At 47.7% G+C, this 7,442-nt stretch overlaps 1 non-coding gene across 1 annotated transcript; it reads left to right on the forward strand.

Moving 5' to 3' along the window:
• Positions 1-4,967: 4,967 nt before the first annotated feature.
• Positions 4,968-5,042, forward strand: Trnai-uau. Its single transcript has one exon. It is a non-coding gene; the product is annotated as a tRNA-Ile (tRNA).
• Positions 5,043-7,442: the final 2,400 nt, after the last annotated feature.

Here is a 7,442-nt window from a genome sequence, read left to right on the forward strand (position 1 = left end):
CGTCCAGCACGAACGCTGGTCCAACTGAGGCGCCAGGTGGAAATGGCATGGCAAGCCGTTCCACAGGACTACATCCAGCATCTCTACGATCGTCTCCATGGGAGAATAGCAGCCTGCATTGCTGCGAAAGGTGGATATACACTGTAATAGTGCCGACATTGTGCATGCTCTGTTGCCTGTGTCTATGTGCCTGTGGTTCTGTCAGTGTGATCATGTGATGTATCTGACCCCAGGAATGTGTCAATAAAGTTTCCCCTTCCTGGGACAATGAATACACGGTGTTCTTATTTCAATTTCCAGGAGTGTATTTTCATACATATGCGCTTTATGTCAACTGCCAGAACCTGCACATTTCATAAAATCTCTGTAGGGCGTTTTGTAAATCGATATGTCTCCTGCCGTTGCTACTTTCTTATAGAGAATCGCTTCATCTGCGAACAATCTGATAGAGCATCCGACGCTCCCAACTAGATCATTAATATATAAGCGAGCAGTTACGATCCTATCACACTTACTTGCGGTACTCGAAAAATTACCTTTACGTGTATCGCTTTTTGTTCCGTTAAGAGCGACTTTTTGAGTTCTCTCTGCAAAGAAGTCTTCAGCCCAGTAGCAAGTCTGGTCCGATACTTGGTGAGCCACATGGTTTTCATTAAACGGCAGTGTCGGACGGGGTCAAATGCCTTCCTGAAGTCAAGGGAAACGTCATTAACCTGAGCGCTGTCTCCTACCGAGCTATGAATCTCGTGAACGACCAGAGGGAGCTGAGTTTCCCAAGATCTCTGTTTGCAGAATCCTTGTTGACTTTTACAAAGGAGAGTTACGTTCGCCAGAAACATCATAATTCTTTAGGATAAATCACGTTCCATCATTCTACAGCAGATCGACGTCAATAATAAAGGTCTATAATTATCTGCATCAGTCCTATAACATTCTTGGAAATACGAATGACATGCCCCTTTTTTCTAGACGCTAGCTACCCTTCATTCATCGAGCAAACTGCGATAAATTGCTGATAGAAAGGGAGAAAGGTGTTTCGCATAATTTTTGTAGAATATTACAGGTATCTGGCCCTGTCCTGATTCCTTCCAATACTAAGCAATTGCTGTCCCCTTCTATTCGCCAATAGGTTATCTCATTATAGGCCATTTCGACGTTCGTGCGATGACTGAAAGAAGAGACCGTGTTACTATCTTCCATGGTGAAACAATTTCGGAAGGCTGAATTCGGGATTCTCTCTGTATGGTCACTGAGTGATTGTACAGACGATTTCCAACCGCTTACTGATTTTTTGGAAGACCAAAACCTCTTAGGATCTTAAGTCACATCGGTTGGCAAAATTTTACTTTCAAAGTTGCTCTCCTTCCGCTCATTTTCGTTTTCTTTCATCTTTTGTTTGTGTTATCGAATTCTGGCCAGCGTTGAACAAGTTTTTCCTTCTTACACAAGGCATGCACAATTTTCTCACAAAGAACAAAGGCGCTTGTTCGATAGATTCTTGAGTACTGTTCATCAATCTGGGACCCATAAGAGGTAGAACTGATAGAAGAGATAAGGAAGATCCAACGAAGAGCAGCGCGTTTCATCACGTGGTCTTTTAGTCGGCGCAAGAGATGTTGAACAAACTTCAGAGGTAGAGCTACGAGAGAGACGTTGTGCATTACGTGGAGGTTTACTACTCCAATTTCGAGGGCGTACTATCCGGGAACAGTCAAACAACATGTTACTTCCCTCCATATACATCTCGCGAAATGACCACGACGGGAAAATTTCCAGAAATTCGAGATACTACAGAGGATTACCGACAATCATTCTTCCAACTCACCACCAGCGAGTGGAGCAGGGAAGAGGGGATGCGCTAGTGGCGCCGGAAGCACTCTCCGCCACACAACGTCAGGTGGTCTGCGGAATACTGACGTAGATGTGAGGCAGGCTCTTGGCCTGCCGAGCATCCAGTTTATCGTTCCGCCGTATAGCTTTTCGCATTAATCTGGATCCCGTGACAGTCACGCGAATATGGAATCGATGTGCTCCGGAGGGCCATACTGAACGCTTGCAGAATCTCATCGATCCCACGCCACTAGCGCCAATGAGGTAGGACACATCGATCTCATGGCCACGCAGTATCGTATAGTCGCGTCACGAATAGCGATTCAGAAATTGGGTTGTTGGCAGGAAAACAACTATCAACGCGGAAAGTATGAACGCACGTGGAGCATGGATTGTCAACATGGCGGCCATTTCTGCGAGTTCCCCTGACACGGCAGTGCAGACAGACGCGCCGACAATCGTGCACCTGAAGACAGCAACAGGTACAAGTGCAGCAGCATATCATCTTTGTCAGACGAGTCCTAGTACAGTATCACGATGGAAGACTTCGAGGAGGATGAACTTTGCCAGATCGGATTCGTCATATGGCCCATCACCTGGCGTGAAATTATCGTATGCCATTGGGTGCGCAACACAGTTACTTCTGGTTCACATAGCCGGTATTTCGCAAAGTCGTCGCTACGTTCCTAACGTTAATTGTGTATTTCTGGCCGTTCCTACAAGCTGCTGTTTCCATTTTATGCATTATATTTCGACGGCAACCAGTCCAGGCAGTGAGCACACATAAAAAGACATCTCGCAGCACCTAAAAAATACGACTGGGCTTGTAGTCGAAATATAGTGCATTAGAAACAACAGTTCTACTAAACTCTCGAAAGCACACCATTAATCAATTACGCCGAGAAACCTGAGATTCCAACATATTTATAACATGTTAAAACTGGTGGCTATGTCGTATGTCGGCGATCTCCTGAATGTTATCAAAAAAGAAGGTAACGCAAAACTGCATGTTGTCTAGGCTGTGCTGACGTACCTCCATACATAGGCTGCTCGACCGTTTCTGAGGCCAGCACGTTCTCCAGACCTTCCACCAACTGAAAACACCTGTCGCAGTTTGCCGAGAGAGTGGTACGCCACCACTCGCCAACCACAGCAACTAATGTACTCTGGCATACAGTTAAAGTAACATGAGTTACTGTACCCATGTGGTGACGGCTCATTTAGTGAGGCTGGTGATGTAATTAAACTCTCTTCTGTTCACGCTTTAGCCAAAGACGAAAGGTGTAAAACCTGCTACTTCCGTCTACAGGAGAACAAAAACGTGGTTCAAATGGCTCCGAGCACTATAAGACTTAACCCGCAGTGGTCTAGCGGTTCTAGGCGCGCAGTTCGGAACCGCGCGGCTGCTACGGTCGCAGGTTCGAATCCTGCCTCGGGCATGGATGTGTGTGATGTCCTTAGGTTAGTTAGGTTCAAGTAGTTCTAAGTTCTAGGGGACTGATAACCACAGATGTTAAGTCCCATAGTGCTCAGAGCCATATAGGACTTAACATCTGAGGTCATCAGTCCCCTAGAACTTAGAACTACTTAAACCTAACGAACCTAAGGACATCCATACATCCATGCCCGAGGCAGGATTCGAACCTGTGGCCGTAGCGGTCGCGCGTTTCCAGACTGAAGCACCTAGAACCGCTCGGCCACACCGGCCGGCTATAGGAGAGCAGTTTCCGGCGATTGAGAAGGTGGCTGGGCTCTCGTTCGGGGACGAGGGCACCGGGAACACTGGACACTGAGAATTGAACCCATTCTAAAAAATGTTTGACAAGACGCCTCGTGACCCCTGTAGTCGTGGTAGAATCGTAGTGGCTGTGGAAACTAAGACGTTATTTTGCAAACGTGAAAAGGAGGTCTCCCGGAAGCTGCCAAACACCTGAGACAGCCAAGTTAAACTGTTCTCGAAAGTGTTTTCCATGACGCCTAGCTGCCGAAACACACTCATTTTCCAATCAAAAAATAAGTTATTAGCTCTCCCAGTGGGATATCTAGTAACAAAACTTGTCCTTTCTCCTCCATAAAAGTTAATTTATCCATGTTGGCAAAGCGTTAGCAATTTAACGACAGTCTCCCACACTGGAGAAATATTTGCAGTGCTACTGAATGAGAGCAACCCTTGGGCTTGCCTTTTTTTTTTTTTTTTTTTTTTTTAGAAAAACCACGTCTGATCACTCACTCAAGCCACATCTTCACGCACTGCCCAATCGTTGCACTTCCTGCTACTTTCTGCAATGCTTGGGTCATTGAAATCCGTGATCTGGCCACAGTGTGACACACAATAAATGTTTACAAAACACGCGTGACTTTTCACAACTTTGCCCTCTGATGAGCCAAACTGGACTTACTGTCTCTCTCACACTACCCTCACACCGCTATTTTGCCACAAGCCTCTGGCCTGCGGCCAGCGAGCTCTCTGTGACTGCATTTGCTGGATAGGGCACCATGAAAAGAAACGCACAGCTGAAGGCTAACCCCAGCTTTCTTATCAGAGCATTCTCATCTATTCAGCGGTATGCTGCCCACCAGCTGTCCCTACGAAATTAGAATTATATTGATACCGTCAGCTGCTCACGGGCGTTGATATATATCAACGGGGACAGGTGAAAATGTGTGTCCCGACCGGAAATCGATCCCGGGATCTTCTGCTTGGATGGCAGACACTCTATCCATCTGAGCCACCGAGGGCTCCGGCGTGTCCGAAAGAACAGACACCATATCCATATAAGTAAATAGTTTGGCAATACCGGCCATGACCTTCTTCTTCTCTGCGGATGCACACATATTCTCCGAACTCTTTCGAGACTTGACAAGAATATCTTCCACGAGTAACGAGTGTGATGGCGTGGGACACTACGAATGTAGTGTATGGACATACAAGGTGAGAATGTGAGTATGGATGTGTGTGATCTTAGGTTAGTTAGGTTTAAGTAGTTCTAAGTTCTAGGGGACTGATGACCACTGCAGTTAAGTCCCATAGTGCTCAGAGCCATTTGAACCATTTTTTTTTTTTTTTTTTTTTTTGAGAATGTGAGTCTCGCTGAAGGCGTGTGCGAGATAGTCCCTGCAGTCGCACTATCCTCTGTGCCCTCGGTGGCTCAGATGGATAGAGCCTTTGCCATATAAGCAGAAGATCCCGGGTTCGATTCCCGGTCGGGGCACACATTTTCACCTGTCCTCGTTGATATATATCAACGCCCGTGGGCAGCTGACGGTATTAATATAATTCTCGTATAGTTTTAGACGGCTGCAGGTCATCAGTGGTGTCTGTATATCCATATAAGTATATAGCTGTCCCTACAGTTTCACTGTGACGCCCGCGCGTCGCGCAACCTCAACGGCGATGCACAACAGCAGTGCCCCAGCGAACTCTTGCCATCATGACTGACTGTTTCACAGCACTACTCAGCACCGTGGTGAGGGATTTCAGCTTCCAGGTTAAGCTGTCCACTGTGAGCACCTCACATGTCGTTTCTAGCCGGATGGCTCACCAAGACAGCAGAATGCATGTACATACTGTTGTTCTCCTGTTATGTTTATCTTCGTACGTTGTATTATACTTTGCAGATATCTGACTATGGCGCACACCCAGAAATTACGACAGCTTGATAGAAACAATTACAAGTAAAAATCGGAAAAAAACGCCATTTAAAGAGACTACGAGATTGGTATTCCAGTTTTTTCGTGAACCTCCCTCCCGGTGCTGCACTACTAAGTGGTAACAAGCTAGTGGTTTCATCGAAGGCGAAATTGTTTGTCGAGGTAACCTTTTCCGAGATAGCCACTGCTTGAGATTACCGGTGTTTTCTGTACACCACTGCGCATTATGAGAGGATTCGTTTGCTTAAATAACTCCCATAACGCCAAATGGAACGAGGCAGCAGATGAGAAGCGTCAACATGGGGCTGGGGATGGGGTGTGACAATGGCGGCCGGGACGTGATTGTGTTTGCCGGTGCGGCGCGCTTACGTCACGCGTGCGCGCACTGCACAGCCGCCTCCGGCTGTCTGCACGGCGCCGCGGAGGGTGTCCGGCGCCGTGTGTGGCTCGCGGCGCGACCAAAGCGCTTATCTCACCCACACTGGAAGGAACTCCATGGTCGCTTGCAGCACAGTACATCTCGACAGGCAGACCTCAGCGCGTCATCCTGCAGAGTAAATCACGTGTATTACTCTCCGTCCAACAGGCTAATGTGACGAGTCACTCTCTCTCATGGCGAACATTGCTGTTGCATTTAAGGTATTGCAGTTGCTAACAGTTCTACAACGTCAGAAAATAGTAAAAGCAAAAAATGTTTTGATGAGAAGAACCACACAGTTCCCCCCACCTTACTACCACCACCCACCCAACTCTCCCCCCCATCCCTTCCTGACCGCCATCTCCCCTGCCGTGTCGTAGACCTTCCTAATTGTTAGCACCAGTATGACTCTTAATAGTGAGCAGGAACGATCGTTCACTGTTCAACTCTGCGTTTATAAATACTCATATCAAAAAAAGTTTTGCACCACCTCGGTTCCGAGAGTTCCGGAACCTGTACATAAGCATCATTTCCGCCCTTTTTATTGCTCATGAAAACCACACATTGCATGTTGTGCCACCATACAGCAAGACCTTTAGATGTGGGGGTCTAAATTACTATACACACCAGTACCTTTAATAACCAGTAGCACGCCCACTTGCAGTGATGCATGCCTTTATTCGTCGTGGCATACCACCCACAAGTTCATCAAGACACTGTTGGCCCAGATTGTCCCACTCCTCAATGGCGATTCAGGGTAGACCCCTCAGAGTGGTTCGTGGGTCACATCGTCCATAAACAGCCATTTCCACTACATACCAGGCATTTTCGATAGGTTTCATGTCTGGAGAACAAGCTGGAAACTCTAATCGAGCGATGTCGTTAACCTGAAGGAAGTGATTCACAAGATGCGCACGATGGGGACTCGAATTGTTGTCCATGAAGACGAATGCCTCGCCAGTATGCTGCCGACAAGGTTGCACTAGAGGTTAGATGATGGCATTCACGTATCGACCAGCCGTTACGGCGCCTTCCATGACCACCAGTGGCGTGCGTCAGCCTCACATAATGCCACCCCAAGACACCAGGAAACATTCCCCCTGCTGTACGACCTGGACAGTGTGTCTAAGACGTTCAGCCCGACCGGGTTGCCACCAAACACGTCTCCGACGATTGTCTGGTAGAAGGCATATGCGACACCCATCGGTGAAGAGAACGTGATACCAATCCTGGGCTGTCCATTCGGCATGTTGTTGGGCCCATCTATACCGCACTGCATGGTGTCATGGTTGCAAAGATGGACCTCGCTTGGACGTCTGGAATGAAGTTGCGCATCATGCAGCCTATTTCGCACAGTTTGAGTCGTAACACGACGTCCTGTGTCTGCACGAAGAACATTATTCAACACGGTGGCGTTGCTGCCAAGGTTCTTCCGAGCCATAATCCGTGGGTAGCGGTCATCCACAGCAGTAGTAGCCCTTCGGCGGCCTGAGCGAGGCATGTCATCGACATCTCCTGTCTCTCTCTGTATCTCCTCCATGTC

Source organism: Schistocerca piceifrons, chromosome 1 (assembly GCF_021461385.2).
Source record: "Schistocerca piceifrons isolate TAMUIC-IGC-003096 chromosome 1, iqSchPice1.1, whole genome shotgun sequence".
In the NCBI taxonomy this organism is placed as follows: Eukaryota; Metazoa; Arthropoda; class Insecta; order Orthoptera; family Acrididae; genus Schistocerca; species Schistocerca piceifrons.